The following is a 22,740-nucleotide window of genomic DNA, read 5'->3' as shown; positions in this document are numbered from 1 at the left end:
TAGACAATGGGTCAAACTGTATTCCTACCTATTTAAGCATGTTGTTTTTTCCCTTTCCCTCCCCAAATTAGAGAAGTGTATATACAAGATGCAGGTGCACCAACATCAAACAAAGTGAAAACAGGGGTTATATTGTTGGGGAGGAACGTATAAAAAACAAGAACAAAATCACGTCGTACATTATAAATATGTGAGAAACAACAGCAAGAAAGAAAAAACCACTTGTGTCTCTATCTTGGGGGTCATTTAGCTTAACATTTATTTATCTATTCAAATATACATAGCTTTTCAACTTTTCTGCTTATCGCAGACATACACTAGTTATTGCAAATAAGGGATACCATGGGACCTATGTTTACTTGGACTTGGCTTACATCAGTTAATATAATTTTTTTCCAAGTCTTTCCATTTCCTAAAAATTGGGCGATGTCATTCTTTCTGATAGAGGCATAGAATTAATATATATACACATATATATGTATATATATAGTATATGTGTGTGTACACACATACACACACAGAACATTTTCCTTTTTTGTTTTTTAGAGCAACTTAGTTTTCCACCTTCATCATTTTTTCAAATGTTTTTATTGTGGTTAAGTGGTTACATAATTTCCCAAATTTCACAATATTGTGGGATAGTGATGCTTAGTTAAAGTCACAAACACATTCTAACTTTGATGGAGCAAATTATCTATCATGGTCTACAACACTTATGAGGTCTATGAGCTTTGCAATAGAGTTATTTCTTCCATATGTATACTTTTTTGTTTTGAAATATGTATATTTCTTTTGTTTTGCATAGCGTCCGCTGTTCCCTCTTTCCCACTTGTTCCCTCCCTCCCTTCAGTGACATTGAATTGCTTAGTTCATTTTGTTCAATGTCCAGTGCAGCTGATGGATCCCACGTTGTATGTTTTTCCCTGATTCCCTCTATTTCTGTGTCGTCCTCCTGGTTTCCCTTCAGTGTGCAAATATGATCAGCAGAATGGGGTTATTTAGTAGTGATTCAATCAGATGAGTGGAAGTCTTTGGTTTCTTAAGTGTTGTAATTTTGTTGTATCACCTTACATTTTGGATTTAACATCCACTTACCATGGAGACCATTTGCTGTTTGTCTCTTTGCTTTTGTCTTACCTCGCTCAACATGATTTCCTGTAGCTTGATTGAGTTCCCTGCTAATGCCATTATTTTGTCCTTTATAATGGCTGGAAAATATTCCATTGTGTATAGTTACCATAGTTTTTGGATCCATTCATCTCTGGTGGGACATATGGATTGTTTTCATATCATGGCTATTGTGAACAGTGCTGCAATAAACATGAAGGTGCATGTGTCCTTGAATATTGGTACCTGTTGTTCAGGATAGATGCCTAGAAGTGGTATGAGTGGGCCATAAGGAAGGTCAATATTTAGCTTTCTGAGGACTCACAAGACTGCTTTCCAACGTGGTTGTGTAAGTGTACGTTCACACACACACACAGCACACACACACACACACACACACACACACACAGAACGTTTTCTTGATCCATTCTTCTACTGAGGGGAATCGGTGTTGGTTCCATATCTTAGCTATGGCAAATAATGCTACAATAAACATTGTTGTGGTGGTAGTTTTAGTATGGACTTGTTTGTGATCATTTGGGTGAATGCCCAATAATGGGATTGCTGTGTAATAGGGGAGCTCTATGTGGAGTCTTTTGAGGAACCTCCAAACTGCTTTCCAAAGTGGATGAACAAGTTTACACTCCCACCAAGAATGCAGTAGGCTTCCCTTCTGGCCATATCCCTTCCAGCATCTGTTGTTGTAAAAATATGGAACGATTCATTAATTTGCGTGTCATCCTTGTGCAGGGACCATGCTAATCTTCTCTGTATGTTCCAATTTTAGTGTATGTGCAGCCAAATTGAGCACAGAACATTTTTTTATATATAAAGTGTAATTGATTTTCTTAAACTAGACAATTCAACAAAAAGTAAGTTCAAAAGAATTGTGAAATTTTACAACCATGTATTTCTTACATAAGCACACATTTTAGAACAAAGTCAAGATTGACATGCCAAAAACAAAATAATTCCAGATATTTGTTGTTCATGAGTTGTGTAGGAGGAGGAATTCAATTATTCTACACAAGGCACCTGTCATAATGTTCATTGCAGCAAATGTTAAGGTTTGTTAAAAGTTTTAATGTTTTAAATATGTTTCATTTTAGGATTTGCTTATATACGGCAAAATTAAGACTGGTTGGCAGGTCATAAAATTTTTCGATAAAGTATATAATATTTCTGGTAGCATGTACTAGTAAGTATGTACATTTCTGAGTTTATAGAAACTTTACTAATGAGAAGTTGCAAAGACTGTGTAAAGAAGCAGAGTGAAGAGTTAAGGTTTTAAGTAGACAGTTTCTGTTAAATCTTTAGGGCTCCCTTACATTATATGTTAGTGATGAACAAAGAATGATATAAGCCACATACAAATGATGAGATGAACTATAAATACTAATCTTAGTGGGTAAATTTAAAGGCTACTCATAGCTTTATCCAATTTTGAATGTACAGGAATATGAGAAAATAGTAAAATCTACTCTGTACTTCTCAAATACTGAAAACCCTAGTAATGGTTTTGTTTTTTATTTTAGTAATCATTAACATATAATTATTGTTTTCTTTATTTATAGCATTTTTCCTTGTTGTAATAGAATACAACTTTTTATGAGTCGTGATTAAGAAGTACTTTGAGAATATTATTGGGATGGCCACACCATTTTTCATAGGTGCATGTGAATTTACAAAGAGCAAAACTAAAAACAAAATATTGATTAAAAATTATATCAAGTAGAGTCTGAATCAGGAGTGTTGATAAATGTCCACACCTAAAATCTTAACCCTAGGCTGAAGTAGTGGTATTACAGAGTTGACGCCACAAAATTGAGAAACTGTGTTTTGTTTTGTTTTGTTTTTTGCTTTGGTTTTGTTGGTTGTGGGGCTTGAACTCTGGGTCTTGGGTACTGTCCCTCAGCTCTTCAGTTCAAGGCTAGTGCTATCACTTGATCCACAGCACCACTTTCATCTTTTTCTGCTTATGTCGTGCTGAGGAATGAAATCCAGGACCTCATGTATGCAAGGCAAGCACTCTACCACTGAGCCACCTTCCCAGCACCTGAGAAACTGTGATTTAAAAAAATCATCTGAACAATATTTGCTTTCTGCTTTGGGTTATATAATGAAATATGTGAATACATTTTTATATTTTTGTGAATTGTCATACTTCTAAATTTATACTAACTGCAGCCAGTTTATCCTTTTCAAAGTCAAGGAATATTTCTGAGAGTTTGCTTCTGTGAAGAATGTCTTTGCATTTATAATTTCTTCTGAGCCATTTTTATTTATTATCAAAAACACTTTATACTTTATGTTGATGAGTTATCACACATCAAATATCTTCAAATGTACATGTAGAGTCTCAAGATAGCAGTATGAATATTCTCATACACCTCTTGTTTATCTGTTATGCACTTTAATATTATGATATTTTTCTCTCTCTTTCACTCTCTCATTTCTGCTCTTTCTCTTTCATGCTCCATGTCCGCTACTTAGAATTTCTGTTGGTCTACTATTATCCTTCAAGATCCACTGGTTTTGTGGGAACATGATGGGGACCATCAGTTACCCTTGCATTCTTTAAGATTTATAACAGTGACGTGAAATTATTCTTTGCCATTCTAAATGGCAAAACAACAGATCTAGGAATTCCTTGTCACTTTTAGTACTATTATAAATTTTATCTCATACGAATCATTGGGACTGATAATGTACTTTTAGCCTGGGACTCAAAAGTTCTTTTTCTTTTACAAACAACCTTTTTCTTTTATTATCAGTAAGTAACAAAAACAAAGCTATCCTATGGGAAAGTAGGCTGAAGTTGTTCACAGGGATGAAAAACAAGTTAATGGGGGAAGTGAGTACAAAGGACACCCCTCATATAGCACAGATCCTTAGAGCAGTTTATCATGTATACTTTGTGATAAGGACAATGTGCTGGGAACTCTAGATTAAATCACTGAACATCTGATATTTATGTATGCACATGTATTTATATATGTATATTTATTTATATATGCATAAATGTGTACATCGGCCCATATATGTACACATGAATGTTACTATACACACAAATGCACACATACATACACATATGCACAAATGGAAAAAAAGACACATAGATATAGCCAACACAAGTTTCACTTGAATATGCCTTAGAGAGAATGCTTGGAAACAAATGTGTTGAAGATGTATTTGTCTCTAAGAGTTCTTTTACACTCCTCTTATCTCTTCCAACTGGTAGCTTTAGAGAGATTCAACTTGATAAATGCAGTACAAGTGATAGCAAGTCACTCAAAAATCTCAATAAGTATAGGTAATATTGTGTCTCCCTGCTTCCCATGGAATGCTTGCTCTTGTAGACACTCTCAACAGCCAAAGTAGTAGGACAATATCCTTGTTAAGAGTAAAATTATAAGGCTTTAAATGGCATCTTTCCTTGGGCGCTTTTCCAACAGCCAGCATCAATTCCTAAGCAGATGAGTGACTCCCCAGAAGACTGGAGCGCAGGTCAAAATTTAACCAACCCATATGAAAAGTCTAAAGTGAGCAATTCTGACTGAGGTCATGCTGATGTCCTGGCCACAAAAATGAGAAAAAAAGAAAGTTTTTTATGTATTAAAATTTGAGAATAATTTGCAACCTGTTAATAAATGTGTAGAACACAATTATACTAACTGACAAAAGATGATGTGTATTTCATTTATGTGCTTTTGGACTTGGAAAGTGTATTTAAGTGTGTCTACACAGTAGAATCAGCATGAAACAAGCCAGCATTTCTTCATTTAAGATGCAAGGAAAGGATACAGGTTGACCCATTGTAACAATGAAATTTGCAAGATATTATTAGAGGGGGGTGGACAGAGGTGTTGGGGTTGTGTGAAGGTAAGGTATAGTAGGGGAAAAACAAAGGAGGTGGTAAAAATGGTCAATAAGAAATGTACTCATTACCTTACTTATGTAACTGTAACCTCTCCGTACAGCACTGAGCTTCTTCAGTAAAAGTGCTGGCAAAATTGGTTAATCACTCACAGAAAACTAAAACTATATCCTTATATATCATCCTGTACCGAATCAACTCCAAATGTATCAAAGACCCGGGGTCAAAGCAGACACCCTGAAAACATTACAGGATGGAGAAGGACATTCCCAAGGTCTCCTGTGCAGAGGCTGAAATTTTCTTTTTTTTTTTTTTTTTCATTTTATTTTATTTTACTTTTTTTTGTGAACATACCCTACAGTGGAGGTACAATTACATGTACAGGATAATGCACACATTTCTTATCAAGCATTGCAGCCTCCTCCTTTGTTTACCCTTCACATCCCTTCCCAGCCTCCCCACCAACCCCCCAACCAATCCCCGCTCCCCCCGCCACACACCAACATTGTAAAGTTCGTTTTGGACATGACAACTTGTACTTCTCATTGTTGCAACAAGTCCACCTGTTTCCTTAAACGACTTGTTTTTCCCCATCTCCTCCACAAGTTTTACTGACATCAAATATAGTGAAAGCAGGGGTTATACTGTGGGGGAGGGACATACAAAGCAACAAAGAAATAATCTTATAAATGGGTTAGAAACAAATGCATGAAAGAAAAAAAACCATTAAAATACATATCTAAAGGTTCATTTTGCTAACATCACATTATCTGACCTTTTCCACTTGACTCATACATATACTAGATATTGCAAATAAGGGAAACCATGGGACCTATGTTTTTTGGGCCTGGCTTACTTCACTTAATATAATTTTTTCCAAGTCTTTCCATTTCCTAACAAATGTGGCAATGTCTTAATAGAGACCCAGAAGCACAAGAAATCAAAGAAAGTTTGGACAAAAGGGATTGTATGAAATTGCAGAGCTTCTGCATGGCAGAGGACATAGCTAGCAAGATCAATAGAAAGCCCATTGATTGGGAGAAGATCTTCGCTAGCCATAAAATACAGAAGGGTCTCATATCTAAAATATATGTGGAACTCAAAACATTAAATCCCCCAACAACAAATCCTAAAAGAAACAACTGCCCAATAAATAAGTAAAGACTTCAAGAGAAACTTCTTTGAAAAGAAAAGAAGGAAGGCCAATAGACACATGAAGAAATGCTCAACCCCCCAAGCCATAAAAGAAAAGCAAATCAAAACAACATTGAGATACCACCTCACCCCATTTAGAATGGCTATAATCAAGAACTCTATTAACAACAGATCCTTCAGGGGATGTGGCCAGAAGGGAACCTTACTGCATTGTTGGTGGGAGTGTAACTTGTTCAACTACTTTGGAGTAGTATGGAGGTTCCTCAAAAGATTCCACCTAGAACTTCCCTATGACCCAGCAATCTACCTTTTGGGCATTTACCCAAATCATCACAAAGAAGACCATACTAACTCTACCAGCACAACTATATTTATTGCAGCATTGTTTAACATAGCTAAGATATGGAATCAACCCAGATGCCCCTCAGTAGATGGATGGATCGGGAAAATGTGGTATTTAACCAAGTCCTTATCTTAGAGAGGGAAATGGTTTGGATAGAATGATAGGAGACAGATTACAAAAAAAAAACGAACAAGAAAAAATGGAAAAACCAAAATTTAAATTTAAGTAGTGAAACACTTAAAAATTATGTAAGTTTAAACAACTGATATTGAGAGAAGAAAAGGATAAGATGAGAAGAAAGGATGGATTGAAAGGAGAAATGAAAACTAAAAAATAAAAAATTCTTAAAATAAGTTACTTGAGAGTTATATACATATAAAGATATAATACTACTATTAAAGAATTTAAGCCTAAGAGGTTGTGAATTGAGTAATATTTTTCTGGATTAAATGTATACACAATGGGGTATTACGTCTAATAATCAACGACGGGTATATATCTGGGAATGAGCCCAACAGAAATTTAGTCAATCAAAAAATGAATGAAACAGAAAAAAATGAAAAGAATACTTAAAAAGGACCAAAAGGTCAGAAGCTATAAAAAAAAAGCACACACACACACACACGTATACACCTAAAATAAAAATTATAGGAGGAAAATAAGATTAATAGAAAATAATTTAAAAAATTAAATTTTTTTAAAAGGTTCAAATAAGAGTTCTTTGATTGCAACAATGAGCTGAAGAGTGTAGGACCAGCGCCAAGGCCCAGAGTTCAAGCCCCAAGACCGACCAAATAAACAAAACAAAACAACAACAAAAAAACCAAAAACTCTCTGATTCTATGACAGCATAAATTTTGTGGGTAATGGTTAAGACCAGGTTGCCATTCTAAAAAAATATATATATCACCCCCAAAAAAGAGGAACAATAGGAAATATATAGCAGGAAACTTACAAATCTTAATGGACTAACAGACTGTCAGTTTGTTTTAACTGTTATCAAAAATGAAAGTAATACTTGATAATATTTTATTAAGGCTTTAAATTTCTTTGACCTTGACATTTAAGATTCACTTTAAAAAGAAATTCAACAGGTGACAGTGTTTTCTCCTTACTTTTCCAAAGAAATGATTATTTCATCATTATAGTGTATAGCACAATATAACCAGAAAGCATTTAAGGAAAAAAAAATTCCCATTCTTTGTTTTGCTTGTCTGTATTTAAAGCTGCATACCATATCCTACCCAACCTATTGTCTGTCTTCTCTTATGAAACATTTCAGTAAATGTGTCAGCCAGCAAAGTTTTACAAAATAGCATGCTTTCATTCATTGTGCTTTCCAAAATATATCTCACAAAGGCCAACAACAAAACACAACTTGAAACATCTGTGGATTTTTCTATTTAAGGTGCAAAGTAATCACTTTCCATAATCCTTTGAATCAGTTCTTCACAGGCATTAAATGCTCTTTCACTTCCATGCTTTAGAACAGCAGCATGTAACAATGGTGTACATGTTAATTTGTTCACCACATCTGGTTTGTTTACAGCAAGGACTGTCTTCATGGAAGATAGTAATAGATGAGTTGTGCAATTATGTAGTTTAAAAGGGCTCTGAGGTGGGGATAGAGAATATCCATTTATGTGACTAAATAATTAAATTAAATCCTATAATGTATACTCCTTCAATTTTCTGGCTAAAATGTTCTACATTCTAGGTATTTTTAAAAGAAATATTTTATGTTGTTTCCTTGGTGACAACATAATTGGAAGACTTAAAATTTTCCTATACCATGGCCATCTGAAATGAGATGGATGTACTTAGGTTAACATAAAGAAATTTTGGAACAGCATTAATGTTTGAATCTTGGATGGGATTTGATTGGGAATTGTGATAGGCTTTCATAGTATGAGAAGAAAAACAAAAGACCATACTTATACTTTTATCTGCCACATTGTTTTATTAGTTTATTCAAACACACACATATAAACACACAGATACACATTATGAAGACCCAGTCAGTCTGCAAGAGAATATTTTAATAGGAATTCCATAAAATATTTAGTCTGCTGAGATCTGATTAGAATTTATAGAAATATCTAGTGGCTTCCACCCCTGGACAAGTTATTATCATTGGTGAAGATGTTGCCATTTGATTTTAGAATGCCCCAGAAAGACCTATGTGTTAAAGAAAAATGACATTCCAATTCCTCCCAGACTGTGGAGCATACCTGAATAGTTCTTCTGGAGATTAAGTTCTTCAGAGTGAAACCCATGAGAAAATAGACTCATCTTCTTTCTTCTTTTATCTTTTAATCATTCTAGGTAAAAAAACATTTCTCTTTGACATACTCCCCTCCTTGACATTGTCTTGGCACTGGCCACCAAAGCAATGAAACCAGCTGAAACATTCAATCTTGTAAATCTGAGTAAGCCTTTCTGCTTAATAAATGGACAATATCACTTATTATGGTAGGTTATAAAGCTAACCCAACGTTCTTGTCTTTCTAACAATGTAGAGTATATTAAAATATGCTTCATTATAAAATATCTAACTCCATGTTGTATATTGTGTTTTTTTTCTGTTGATCCTAAAGCTTACAATCAGGACCTAACTGTAAAACTGTTTGCAATAAATAATCACATTACTTTTATGATTCTATAATTTAACTTGTTTTCCTACAAATTTATAGAATAGTGTAGCTATGGAAAATCAATAAATATTGAATTTTGATATAGGATTACCTATCACTGCAAGTTTTGTCAAAATTTATTTACACTGAAATGATTGCCATTGATATTGTTCTCAAGATTCCAAATGTTTATACTTTCCGCTGACCTTTTACAAACTCATACCCCAAACATAATTTTTAGTTTGTTCATGCAATCATAGGAACATAAATATATGGCACAAAATGTTAATTAATTTTATCTGCTGCCGTTAATGGAGTATACCTAATAGAATTAAGTACATACCCTCAGGGAAATAAGATACTTCCTTCTAAATCCAGACTTGCAGGCAGACAGACACCCACACCCACACACATACACACACACTCACACACCCACACACTCACACACACACACACACACACTTACCACTCTGACTCAGGTTAGATTCCAGATATTGGGTATCAGACAATGATCAATTAATCAAATTTTCTTGTCCAGACATAAAATACATTCATAATTCCACACATACAAAAACACCAGATCATTCAAAATCGTGAGAATATTTAACAGAACCACCCCGCTCTGGGCCATCTACTCCCTGATTTCATTCATCATGTCGATGCATTTTTCATATCATAATTAAAAATCTTTTTGTATCTCTCTGATTAGCAGATAATATGTTATCATATAAGGGAAAACGTAGGTAAAATTACATATGAAACTTGCATATGAAATAATGACATTCCTAGGGATAAAACATGCCTGCTTTTCAGTTTGGTTGCCAAAATGGAACTTTTAGACCTTTTGAATATTTAACTTTAAATCTGAACCTTCAAATTTCACTAGGATTTGAATTATGTTACTTACAACATTAATGTAAAATAAAAGCATTACTAAATAGAAAGAAAATTATAAGTTTTCACACCTTAATTCCAGAATTGACTTTATTATAAAAACAATTACATTTATATAACATGATAAACATCCTGAAACAAACTATAAGGTATGGAAACAGAAGACTCTGTTTTTTTTTTTTTTTTTAATTTAATTTTATTTTATTTGAGAACATACTGTACAGAGGGGTTACAATTACATGGGCAGGATAATGCATACATTTCTTACCAAGCATTGCAGCCTCCTCCTTTGTTTACCCTTCACCTCCCTTCCCAGCCTCCCCCCTCCCTCCCACCCAATCATACCCCCCCTCCCCCCCCCCCCCCCCCCCCCGACATTGTAAAGCTGGTTTTGACATGACATTTTGTACTTCTCATTGTTGCAACAGGTCCACCTGAATCCTTAAACGACTTGTTTGTCCCCATCTCCTCCACATGTTATACTGGCATCAAATATAGTGAAAGCAGGGGTTACACTGTGGGGGAGGGACAACAAAGCAACAAAGAGATAATATTATAAATGCGTTAGAAACACATGCATGAAAGAAAAAAAAACATTAAAATACATATTTGAGGTTTTTCAAGGACCTAGTGGTGTATTATTAGTGCTGAATTAAGATTGTTCTAATTTGTTGATGTATATACTCAAAGCTATAAATTTTCCTGAGCATTGCCTATGTTCTTGTGTCCTAGAGGAGGTAATATTTTGTCTGTTCACTTCCGGTTATTGTTGTTTTTTTTGTTTATGTTACGTTGAAATAGTGATTTCAAGCTTGTATGAAGAGAAAGTAATGATATGAAATATATATTATTACATTGAAAGAAAGAGCAGACATTTTAACCTTTTTGCTTCAAGTAAATTAATATTAAGCAAAGCTTATTAAAATAATTACTTATTTAGCTGGGCGCTGGTAGCTCACGCCTGTAATCCTAGCTACTCAGGAGGCTGAGATCCGAGGAACGCGGTTCAAAGCCAGCCCGGGCAGGAGAGACCTTGAGACTCCTATCTCCAATAAACCACCAGAAAACCGGAAGTGGCGCTGTAGCTCAAGTGGTAGAGCACTCGCCTTGAGCTGAAGAGCTGAAGGACAGCGCCCAGGCCCAGAGTTCAAGCCCCACGGCCGACAAAAAAAATAAATAAATAATTACTTATTTACTTTTCAGAGGATGAGTATAGTACTCTTGGATATCTTGGAGGAAAGATATTAGACTCATCACAGCTGATGCCTTATACTGAATTTACAAGCTAAACTTTCTTTTTCAGAAGACTAAAGCGTCAATTCTTTCATATTAGTATTATAAAATCATAATCCCTGCATATTGATTTGTTATCCTCTGCTATTTTCAATTCCATTCTTCCTCCATTATATATCAAGGGCTTTGAATAACCAATTCCTTAAAATACCTATATTTCCTATATTGTGATGTAAACCTCAGTGATATGTATATGAATTTATCTCTCAGTCTCATCTTGAGCTGCATTCATATGAAATTTATACAGTCCAAAGCAAGAAACATGACTATTTACTCTTTTCTATGTTTTAATCAATAAATCCATTCTAATACTTTAATTGAAATATATATAAAGTTTTTAACATGAAGACAACCCTCCCCCATTATACTTTAAAGTAAAACCTTGGGGACTATTTTATATATAAAAATACAAAAGTCAAGGCTGGGTAGGTGGCTCAGTGGTAGAGTGCTTGCCTTGCATGCATGAGGCCCTGGGATCGATTCCTCAGCACCACATAAGCAGAAAAAAAAGCCAGAAGTGGCGCTGTGGCTCAAGTTGTAGAGTGCTAGCCTTGAACTGAGGAGCTGAGGGACAGGGCCCAGGCCCAGATTTCAGGCCCCATGACCGGACCCCTCCAAAAAAAGATTAAAAAAATAAAAAAGTGCAATGCACATGTTTATACATGAATAATCTAATGATTAAATCAACTAGACGCAAGAACTACCATACCACATCAAGTCTCAATTTACTTAAAAGCACCAAAATGTTAGTGTTCATGAATATCACTCATTGTTAAAAAATGACTAGTCAAAACAAAGTTTAAAATATATTTGAAAAATGAAAATTACACACAGATTTGCTGTTACTATCTTGTTTCCATGGATACATTTTTTTCAGCATATAGGGAAACAAAAAATAAGGGTTTGTCACATAGAATAAAAATATAAAAGTAGACTGCCTTTCCTTAAGATGATAAGTACATGCAAATCGTGTGATTTATTCAAAAATACTACAAAATTCATAAGAGGATTTATGATCGATCAGAACTGATAGGTAAGCAAAATACCTGGAAAACTGTAAATGTTAATTGTGCTTTCAATATAGGAAGACAAGTTTTCAATTCATGAGCCTATAGAAGAAGATTTTTGTATCTGTAACACAATCCACTTTTAACTGCTAAAAGCACTTGCTTAATCTCTAATTAGAAAGGGAAAAATGAATTAACATCTTACATGATTGTTTTGACAATTAATTGGTATATTGACGGTCAAAGGGAGGAATTAGAGATTAATATAATCTTTTTCCTCTCTTCTATTACACAGCAATAGCTGTGAATTCAGGAGTCTCATGCAATGTACTCACAGCTGAATAACTAATATGCTTAAAAATATGGAACATAGGATAAAGAACTAGATCAGCCAGCAAGCTGATAAGATCAAACTTTTGAGCAGGATTGCCACATCATTTAGGAATGCAATTCCTTCATATGAACTTCAAATGTTGTGGGCTTCCTTGTGTGATTAAAAGGTAAGAAAGCACTGTAGAAACAAGAATTCCTGTTCAGCCAAGTAGAACATCCACATGTTGCAAATTTTCATTCCATAAAGACTCTTTGTTAGAGTACTTTCATTTAATATACTTCAGCACATCATCCTTCCCGGTTGGAGACAGGAAAAAAGATAATTTTGTTAGAATATTATCTTACATAAATTAGTGTGAACAGGGATGATTTGTATAATAACAGATGTTTGTAATAAATGTAAATAGGGATCATGTCTAGAAGTTACAGAATTTTGTGCATGAAAACATACATTAGATTAGTTGCAGAATTTCTATTTTAAGAAAAACTTTATATTAAAGTATAATGCACTTTACTAAGAGTTGAAACATTTTATTGAAAAATATATTCTTAGATATATTTTTGCTTCATAATTTTAAGAAGAAAAATGATCCCAAAGTAATTACTCCTTTATTGTTTTCCTGTTTCCATGTGATTAACCTTCAAATTAGAAATCCAGATATATGATTTAATTTAACCAAAAATATTTATTGAATATAAAAACCTTCTACTCTCTACATTCTTCACACTAAGATCACCAAATATGTTGAATCTTAAATAATTAGTCTCTTTTTGACCTATGTTAATACTATTTACAATGTGAGTGAAATGTTTAAAAATAGTATTTATTTTAGCTTAATTGCTCTGAAGAGACTAAAAATGATATTATCAAAGCCTAAAAATTATTAGATTTAAAATTTAAAATTCAGGAAGTGATTTTGACCACTCTGCTTACTGGAGCCTTCACTAAAAGCTCATGAGACAATTTATATTGGTGAAGCAAAAATATGAGGTTAGACATTTATGAATAAAAAATCATGTCATTCTGAATACTTAGAGCTACATATAAAACAGAAAAATTAGCTTTTAAACATCTGAATATGCTAATACATTTAATTGCAGGGCAAGTACTTGTTCTGAAAGGAGATAAAATTGCAATATTCTGAAATGTAAATCTAAGTATTCATTTGAATAAAAGACAATGTTTAAAATATCACTCATTCAAGAGAAGATGTACTTTTAGATGTTTTTCATGCCAATTATGTTCTCTAAACTTACTACAAATACTAGATTAGTAAACCTAATTCATTCCTTTGTAGGGAAATAGAAATTCAGTTTCCAAAAACGCATGACTATAACTATTTCTCAAACAGTTACTAAGTAACTGTTTTATATTTTTTGTCATGGAATCTTATTTCATATATTTTTATTCATTTAGTTAAATAATTGGCCAATAACAATATAAATTATGCATGAACAAAGTTTATCTAACGTAAGTATTACTTTCACAAGACATGTCATGGCTCGCTTAAAGAACACTAGAAGGCAGTGTACTTTTTATTAATTTTTAGTTATTTTGTTAATGGATATTAATTGTCAGAAGTGGCAATTCCATAATATATTTAAAGTATTTGATTATACTCCCTCTATTTCCTTTTCATTACTACTACCTCCAAAGATCTTTTGTTTTTCACATAAAATTACATCTTTATATATGTGCATATAAACTAATTTGGAAAAGTTAAGCTAAACTGCAACTTAACTCAAGATGTACAGTGGATTAATAGGATGAATAAACTTTTTTAACTTTTGAATTGAGCTATCATTATTATTATGGTTTTATGGTTACTGTTAGCATCCCAGAAAGAATTAGAATTAGGATTAGAGAAATAGAAAATTTAGGTTCATCATAGGATGAACCATTTCAACAATGATACTCAGAAGACACTATGTTGAAAATGATGTTTTCCTTAATGCTAACACTAATCCCAGCTGGAACTGAGACCTAACTTTCACCCTAATTATGGTCCAATTCTAATGCTTAAGAAAAAGACTCTAGTTTTTAATCATTCTAATGAATACTCCAGTTTGCACTCTGGAAATGAGTACAGTTTGCCATAATTCCCAACAATTTCCTAACTCTACCTCTGAAGTTATCTTGTTCCCTAACATGAACCATTTTATTACTTGTCCTCAAATTATCTTATCAGGAAAAATACTGTAGTTTCTATTGATCCTACCTTTTTCTGAACCCCTGTACCCTAAAACAGTTTCAGATTTACTTACCACCTAGTCCATTACTTAACGCTTTCAACCTAAACCTGGCTGGAAAACTCTCATTAATCATTATAAGAAGGAACACTAAGAAATAAATATAATGATAATGCTCTAGTTAATGTTCATTGTCATATTTTTTATTCTTCTTGTTAGTGAAAACTCAATTTTATAGTAAAAACTTATTCATAACAGTAATCATAATCAGAACAAAATATTGACCCTGGTCTTAATCCAAATTATATGACAATAACACTAACACAAGTTAATTAGTTTTCACTCATCCTAACTTGATTCAAATAAACCTTCCAAATATAGGTTTCAATTTTTTCCAATATCTTAGTCATTTTCTAACCTAAACATAATCTTAACTGGAACATTGAGAATAAACATAAGCCTAATTTTAAGTAGAATCTAATATTAATAGCAATACTCTAGTTCACATTCATTGTAATTCATACAAGGATTACATTAAAATTTACTTTGAATTTGAGCCTCAGTTTTTCTCCTTCACTCTAACGCTAACCATGGCTGGAATCCTAACCATAACCTTGAGACTAATAGTATCCCATTTCAAAAATTTATGAAAAATGCTTGTTTTGTGGAATCCTAACTGAAATTCCACTTGCAATTCTTGAAATAAATTGCAGGTATTCTTAAACCCTACAGATTTTCTCACTCTTATCTCTGAATGTATCTTGTTTCATAGCAGGAATCATTATACCCATTGATCTCAAATCCTGATATTATGAAATACATTGTACTTCCATTATGCCTGTTTTTCCTGAATTCCTAGAACCTAAATAACATTCAGCTTTACTTAACATTTAACACATTTCTTTTTTTTTTCTTTTGTCCGGCGTGGGGCTTGATCTCTGGGCCTGGGCACGATCCAGAGTTCTTTAGCTCAAGGTGTGAGCTGAACCACTTGAGCCAGAGCACCACTTTTGAGTTTTCTGGTGGTTAATTGGAGATAAAAGTCTCACAGACTTTCCTGTCTGGGCTAGCTTTGAACTGTGATCCTCAGAAATCAGCTTCCTGAGTAGCTAGGATAATAGGCATGAGCCACAAGTTTAACCCACTTCTTTACTCTATCCTCAACCCCGGTTAACCAGAAACCTAATCCTAAGCACAGACTGATTTAACACCAACTGGTTAATGTAAGGAAAATTATTTGGAATTTATTCAATCGCACATTTTTTTGCTTCTATTTCTTAGTGGAAAACTAAAATTTACCCTAAAGCTTATCCTTCTCTTACCCTAACCAGAACAAAAAAGTATCTCACTCTTTAAACCAAATTATATCTGAATCTTGAAAGTAACACAGACATTCGTTTTCATTCATTCTAACTTTGATTCATTCTTCTTAAAATATGTGACAGTTTTACACAATATCTTACGTCTTTTTTTCATCTCAACCCCAACTCTAACTAGATCACTTTGCCTAAGCCTACATATAACTGAATCATCATGTTAGCAAGCCTCTTTTTTCACATTTATCCTAACTCTTGCTCAGAGTGTAGGTCTAAATTTTACTTGCAATTTGAACCTAAATTTTTTAAGTGTTTTTTGATTTCCTGTCAAGTTTTATATTTCATTATTTTAAAAAATTATTTTGTTGTTAGGATGATTTAAAGAGAGATTAGTTACATGTGTAAGGGAAGGAATACATTAAAGCAAATCTTATCTAATATTAATATAACTACTCTGGTCTGTTTATGAGGTCCATTTTTAATTTGTAAAGATGATGTACAGAAGGGATCCAATTACATTAGTCAGATAATGAACACATTTCTTTTTCAACAGAGTCACCTCTTCCTTCATGTTCTCCCAGTTTTTCCCTTTCAACCTCCCTCCCCCATAAGTTGTATAGTTCATTACAAGATAGTGTCTATTGAGTGGCATTGCTACATTTGTTCACCCTTTGTCCCACCATTTCTGTGTTTCCCCTTGCCCTTTCCAAACTTACATATAAGACCAAAGGTGCAGAAATTAAAACAAAAAAACAGCATCCGAATTCAGATGGAAAAAGCAAAATAATAAATAAAAACTCTCATTATCATTTCTTGGAGATGAATATGATGAACATTATTTTATATGATAATATTCATATATCTATTGAGCCTTTGTGATCCTCTCCAAAGGGCATCCTCCTTTGATCTTACTGTATAAATGTTCAGAATTCAATGTAATTTATCATGTCCAAATGTAATGTTTTCTCTTTTACCATCCAAGTGTTTTAAGTTGTATAATTAGAGGCACATTCTAATACAACAAATGAGGGAAATTGGGCAACCTATATTCTTTGAGTCTGACTTTCTTCACTTAATATAGGTTTGTTCCAAGTCTTTCCATTTCCTTATGAATGGTGCAATATCATTTTTTCTGGGTGAATAGAGTTGCATCATACTGAAGAGTTTCTTCATGGGAAAGGAAAAATTTAACAGGGTATATAGAAAGAGAATAGAATGGAAGAAGATTTTTACTAACTAAGCATTAGACAAGGGTTTATATAACTAAACCATATTTACAGATCAAATTAACAAGAGCACAATTAATATATGGGATAATGACTTAAGGAGAACTTCTTAGAAGAAAAGTAACAATGACAAATAGACATATCTCTCTCCATGAAAAAAATGCAAGTCCAAACAACACCGAGATTCTTCTCACTCCTGTTACAATGCCATTATGAAAAAACGAACAATTACAGATACTGATAGGGAAGTGATCCAAAAGAAACTCTATTACATTGTTGGTGGTAATGTAATCTTGTTCAACGATTTTGGAAAACACTATGGAGGTTGCTCACAAACCTGAATAGAGAGCTCCCTATGATCCAGCAATTCCACTTATTGCCATTTATCCAATAGAGCAGAAGACCACACTGAAGTTGTTCATTGTTGCACTATTTTCTGTAGCCAACATATGGAATCAACCCAGATGCCTCTCACTGCAAAAAGGGATCAAGAATTGTGTGCGTGTGTGTATATGAATTATATATATATATATATATATATAATTTTATTGATCACTATTTACAAGTATGCCTGTATATATACATACATAACCAAATTTTATTCATCAATCAGAAAAAAATAATATTGCACCATTCTTTTTTTTGGGGAGGGCAGTCCAGTCATGGGGCCTGAGCTCTGGGGCCCTGGCGCTGTCCCTCAGCACTTTAGCTCAAGGCTAGTGCTCTACCACTTGAGCCACAGTGCCACTTCCGGCTTTTTTCTTTTTGCTTATGTGGTGCTGAGAAATCAAACCCAGGGCCTCATGCCTGTAAGGCAAGCGCTCTACCACTGAGCCACCTTCCCAGCCCCTATTGCACCATTTTAAGGAAAATGAAAGACTTAGAAATAATCATATTAAGTGAAATTAACTGGAACCAGAGAAAATTAGGTTGTATGATTTTCCTTATGTTTGGTAGACAGAAGGTGCGTATAAATGTAAAAGTAAACATACTGGCTGATATGCAAGGAGGTAAATGTATTATCTGAAGTGTCAGAGTCCATGGCAAGTGAAAATAGTATAGTTCTCTTAAAAGATTAAGTCAAAACCCAACAAAATAAATACCAGTAAATGTGTACTACAAGAGAGGACAGTGGGGGGCAAGGTGAGAGGGGTAGGAAATTGAAAAGGATAGAATACAGGCAAGAATCCATTGCATACTTCCCAGAATTGAAATATACTAAACAATTTGTAGTGTGAAATGGGAGTAAAGTTGTTGAAGTGGTAACACAATTCCAGGTGTATTGTATCCATAAAATGTTTTGTTAAATGGCAAGTAATACCATACAAAACATAATATTGAGATGAGTAAGGACTGGGTTGATTGGGAGGGGTGGATGAGAATGTTGAAAGGGGTGACACTGTATTCATAAACTGTTTCAGTGAATGGCAACTCCTTTGTACAAATACTTAAAGATAATAAAAATATTCCAAATGTTAATTATGATAGTTGAATAGAGCATTGAACCTCAATTCAATTCCCATTTAATAATATTTGTAACCTGGAGGTTTGGAGGATAAAGTTCAAGTAATAAAACATTATGAATAGTTTTTTTAAAAAATTTGAAATTTAAATCAATACTACTTTGCTTTTTGTTCTCTGTTGGGATGTTATAAGAAAATACTTCAAAATACGTGGATTAAAAACATCAAGATTATATTACCCATACTCTAGAAGCTTGAACATTGATTATAAAAATGGTTATTCAAAGCAAACCTTTGTCTTACAGGGGTCTACTTTCTGGTTCATTATAATCTGTTTGCTGACTAGTTATATTGAGATTCTTTTATCAGGATCATTATTGCAGGGTCATCTCTGAAAGTCTGATTCTAATGTCACCAATCAGGGGAATAGAATTTCAATGCGTGTAATTGGAAGGAGTTACAGTGTCCAATACATTATGCAACTTTTTCTTTAACTCAGTGTAGTGTATCATTTCTATATTATTTCATATATAATAATAACTTAAGGACAAACCTATATTGTGTAAATTATGTGAATGATTCTTACAATGGGAATAATTGTAGTGATGACAAAGTGAAGTATGATTGTTTTGTGGCTCTTGAGTCACATCATAGGTAATCATGTAAACATGTTCAGCCTTTCTAAGGCCCTTCTGATGTATTTGAACAATCTCCAATGAGTTAACTACTTCCAGAAATAGAGATCTCCTTAGATTTTAATTGCTGTCTGCTATTAAGACTCCCACAGACACCAAATCAGAGTATGCTAATTTCTCTGATAAAATATATAATTGTTATAATTAATATAATATGAAGACTGTAATATTAATAACATTATAAATACTAGTGTTCACATTATATAATATATTGACATACTTTGGTTACATCAATTTTTAGAATATTTATACCAATGCAAATAGTTATTTGATGATGTATAGAAAATGAGAAAAGATTTGTGTACATATTTACTAGACATGCAAACAGATTCATCTCGTTATTTCTCATCCTTCCTTTGTTGGTTTCATTCATGCATGGAAAACATGCAGAGAAGTGACAATTGTATCCTTGCGTTTACAAAAGGGTTAACTTACATGAAGTTTATGTTGGGCTAAATAACAGATTTTATAAATTATATTGTTTTTGTCCCTTCCTTCCTTCCTTCCTTCCTTCCTTCCTTCCTTCCTTCCTTTCTTCCTTCTTTCCTTTCTTCCTTCCTTCCTTCTGTCTTTCTTTCCTCCCTTCTTCCCTCCATCCCTACCTCTCTCTTTTGCTCTCTTTTCTTTTCTTTCCTTCTTTCCTCCTTTCTTTCTCTCTCTCTTCCTTCCTTTCTTTCATTCTTTCTTTTCTTCTATTCTTCCTTTCTTTCTTTTACTCATAATATGTCTCAAGTGTATACATAAAATACCAATGTGTTATGAGTAATTATAAATATTAACTAGATTAATATTAATTTTAATGACCTATGTTATATCTTAAAGCAAATTGTACTAAAAACCACTTCATAAAAGTTGCAGGATATGAAACAAATATTACTATTCATGACATTGTTTATTTCTTCAAACTAAAATAAGAATTTAGACATAATGTGCATGTGTGTGCATGTGGGTGTATGTTATTCTTGTGATTTGAACACATGGCCTATATCTTAGTTTTTTTCACTCAAGGATAGTGTCCTTACGTTTGATCCACAACTCCACTTCTGGCTTTCTATGTGTGTGTGTGTGTGTGTGTGTGTGTGTGATTAATTGAGATGTGTCTCACAAACTTTCTTGCCAAAGCTGGCTTTGGACCCCAGCTTCCTGAGTAGCAAGGATTACAATCTTGAGACACACATATTCAGCATAGATATAATATATCTAAGAATAAAATAAATTTATTATTTGAATTCTAGAGGTTCAATTTAATAAATTAAAATTTAGATATTTATTTACTTGTTAAATATGAACCTGCACTGTGGAAAAATACTTTTCATTTTTATGAAAAAAATATACACTTGAAGGTTTAAATGACAGAATCTTTGGACAAATTGAAATAGTCTATTATTCAAAAGCAACAAAGGGATCATTAATCAAATTTCTCATGTAAGATAAAATCAATAGGCTCTCTCAGGATGAATTGAGCAATTTGTCATTAACTTTGATTATTATCTACTGCAGTTATATGATTTTCTCTTCTTTTACCCTAAAATTTTTACATAAAAATGCAGATTCATATATTTTTGAGTATACAGAAATCATAGTTAATGGTCGTGTATTTCTCAGGTTTGAGTACCAAGTCATTTCAGACAAAAATTGAATTTCATGTATTTTCTATCAACAGTGATTTTTAGAAATTGAATCAATCTTAATATGAGATAACTAAAGAAAGATATTACATGACTTTTCCAATTATTCCTATAAACTTGAATATAACTTATTTTTGAATGGCAGGAAATTCATATTATACCTACTCTCTATAGAATAATTAAGAAATAAATGATTGTGATAGCATTCATTTTTCCTTCACTAGAAAGAATGAACCTCGCTATAGATGACAAAATACTTTCAATGGAAATGCCATAAAATTATGAAAAGTTCAAGTCATTGTAAGTTGAATACAATAGTCATTTTTGAAGGTCACAAAATGAAATCTCTTGAAGCTTCTTTATCTGTTAAATAAAATGTATTTGCATTCAAAATATTTCATTCATCTCTCCAACATTGGTATAATCAAACCAACTACATGTCAAATAGCTTATCTGATTAATTCAAGTAAATATTTAGGAACAGAAGTTATCACACTTGTATAGAAGTATCTACCCACCATCCTAGAAGTTAAATCTGAAATCATAAAGATTGGGATTAATAATTAGCTTTCACTCTGTTGCCATAAATAGATGGTGAACCTTTTCAGGTGGGCACAGTTGTAGAGGTATGGTAACTGAGAACTTGTGATCAAAGAAGATGTTAACATCAAAGTCCTTTCCTCCTCTTCCTTCTTTTCCTTCTCTGTCTCCTTCTCCTTTTCCTTCTCCTTCTCCCTCTTCCCTTCCTCAACTTTCTCTCTCTCCCACTCCTATTCCTCCTCTTATTTACTATCTGTCTTCCATGAATACACATACTCCATCACAAATTCCTGACATTGGGTTCTGTGCCACCACCAACCGAAAGCATGTATAAAATGTATAAAATCAGATGCCAAGATTAATCTTTCCCCCTTATTAATTAATTTTATAAGTTTGTCATATTAATAGGAGACTGACACAGCATGCTCTCATTTATTATAAGGGATAGGATTTACTGGAAAAAAAATCTGACTAACATCACCCTAATGAATCACCCTAATTGGATCAATATTATATTAGGACAAATATATTTAAAATATCAGATATACTCCAAAAAGAGGCAAAAAAATCACCTCTATGGTTTGCTATGAAAAGAAAGCAGAATTCAGTCTGTTCCTATAGGAAATTGACCTATAATTGGCAGCATTGTCAATTTCATAAAAGATTTAAGAAGACTGAAGAACAAATTTCAACTCTAACTGAGATAAAATTTACTTTGTCCCTGTAAACAACCTTTGTATTCTATCTATGTTTGGTCCACAAAATGACTTGTATTCTATTTTAATCATATTTTAATTCACTTTAAGTGGTTGCATGGGAGTTGCTGTTTGACCATGCAGTTTATGAATAGTGTTTAGTGAGTTATTTTGTTTTCTTTCTTGTCTCCTGAGGTTTGAACTCTGGGTCTGGGTGCTGTGCATGACCTCCTTTTGATGAACACTAGAATTCTATCACTCGAGGCACAGTAGGACTTTCAGATTTTTCTGACATTTAATTGGGTATAAGAATCTCACAGACTTTCCTACCTGGGCTAGCTTCAA

The 22,740-nt window shown here is 33.2% G+C and overlaps 1 non-coding gene across 1 annotated transcript; it reads right to left on the bottom strand.

The window, feature by feature from the left end:
- Nucleotides 1-1,812: 1,812 nt before the first annotated feature.
- Nucleotides 1,813-1,918, bottom strand: LOC122126675. Its single transcript, XR_006150998.1, has one exon. It is a non-coding gene; the product is annotated as a U6 spliceosomal RNA (small nuclear RNA).
- Between the last annotated feature and the right edge of the window lie 20,822 nt (nt 1,919-22,740).

Source organism: Dipodomys spectabilis, unplaced genomic scaffold (assembly GCF_019054845.1).
Source record: "Dipodomys spectabilis isolate Male_0828 unplaced genomic scaffold, ASM1905484v1 ptg000287l, whole genome shotgun sequence".
Classification (NCBI taxonomy): Eukaryota; Metazoa; Chordata; class Mammalia; order Rodentia; family Heteromyidae; genus Dipodomys; species Dipodomys spectabilis.
The sequence above is the reverse complement of the archived record's forward strand: the minus strand, read 5'-3'. Positions and strand labels throughout refer to the sequence as shown.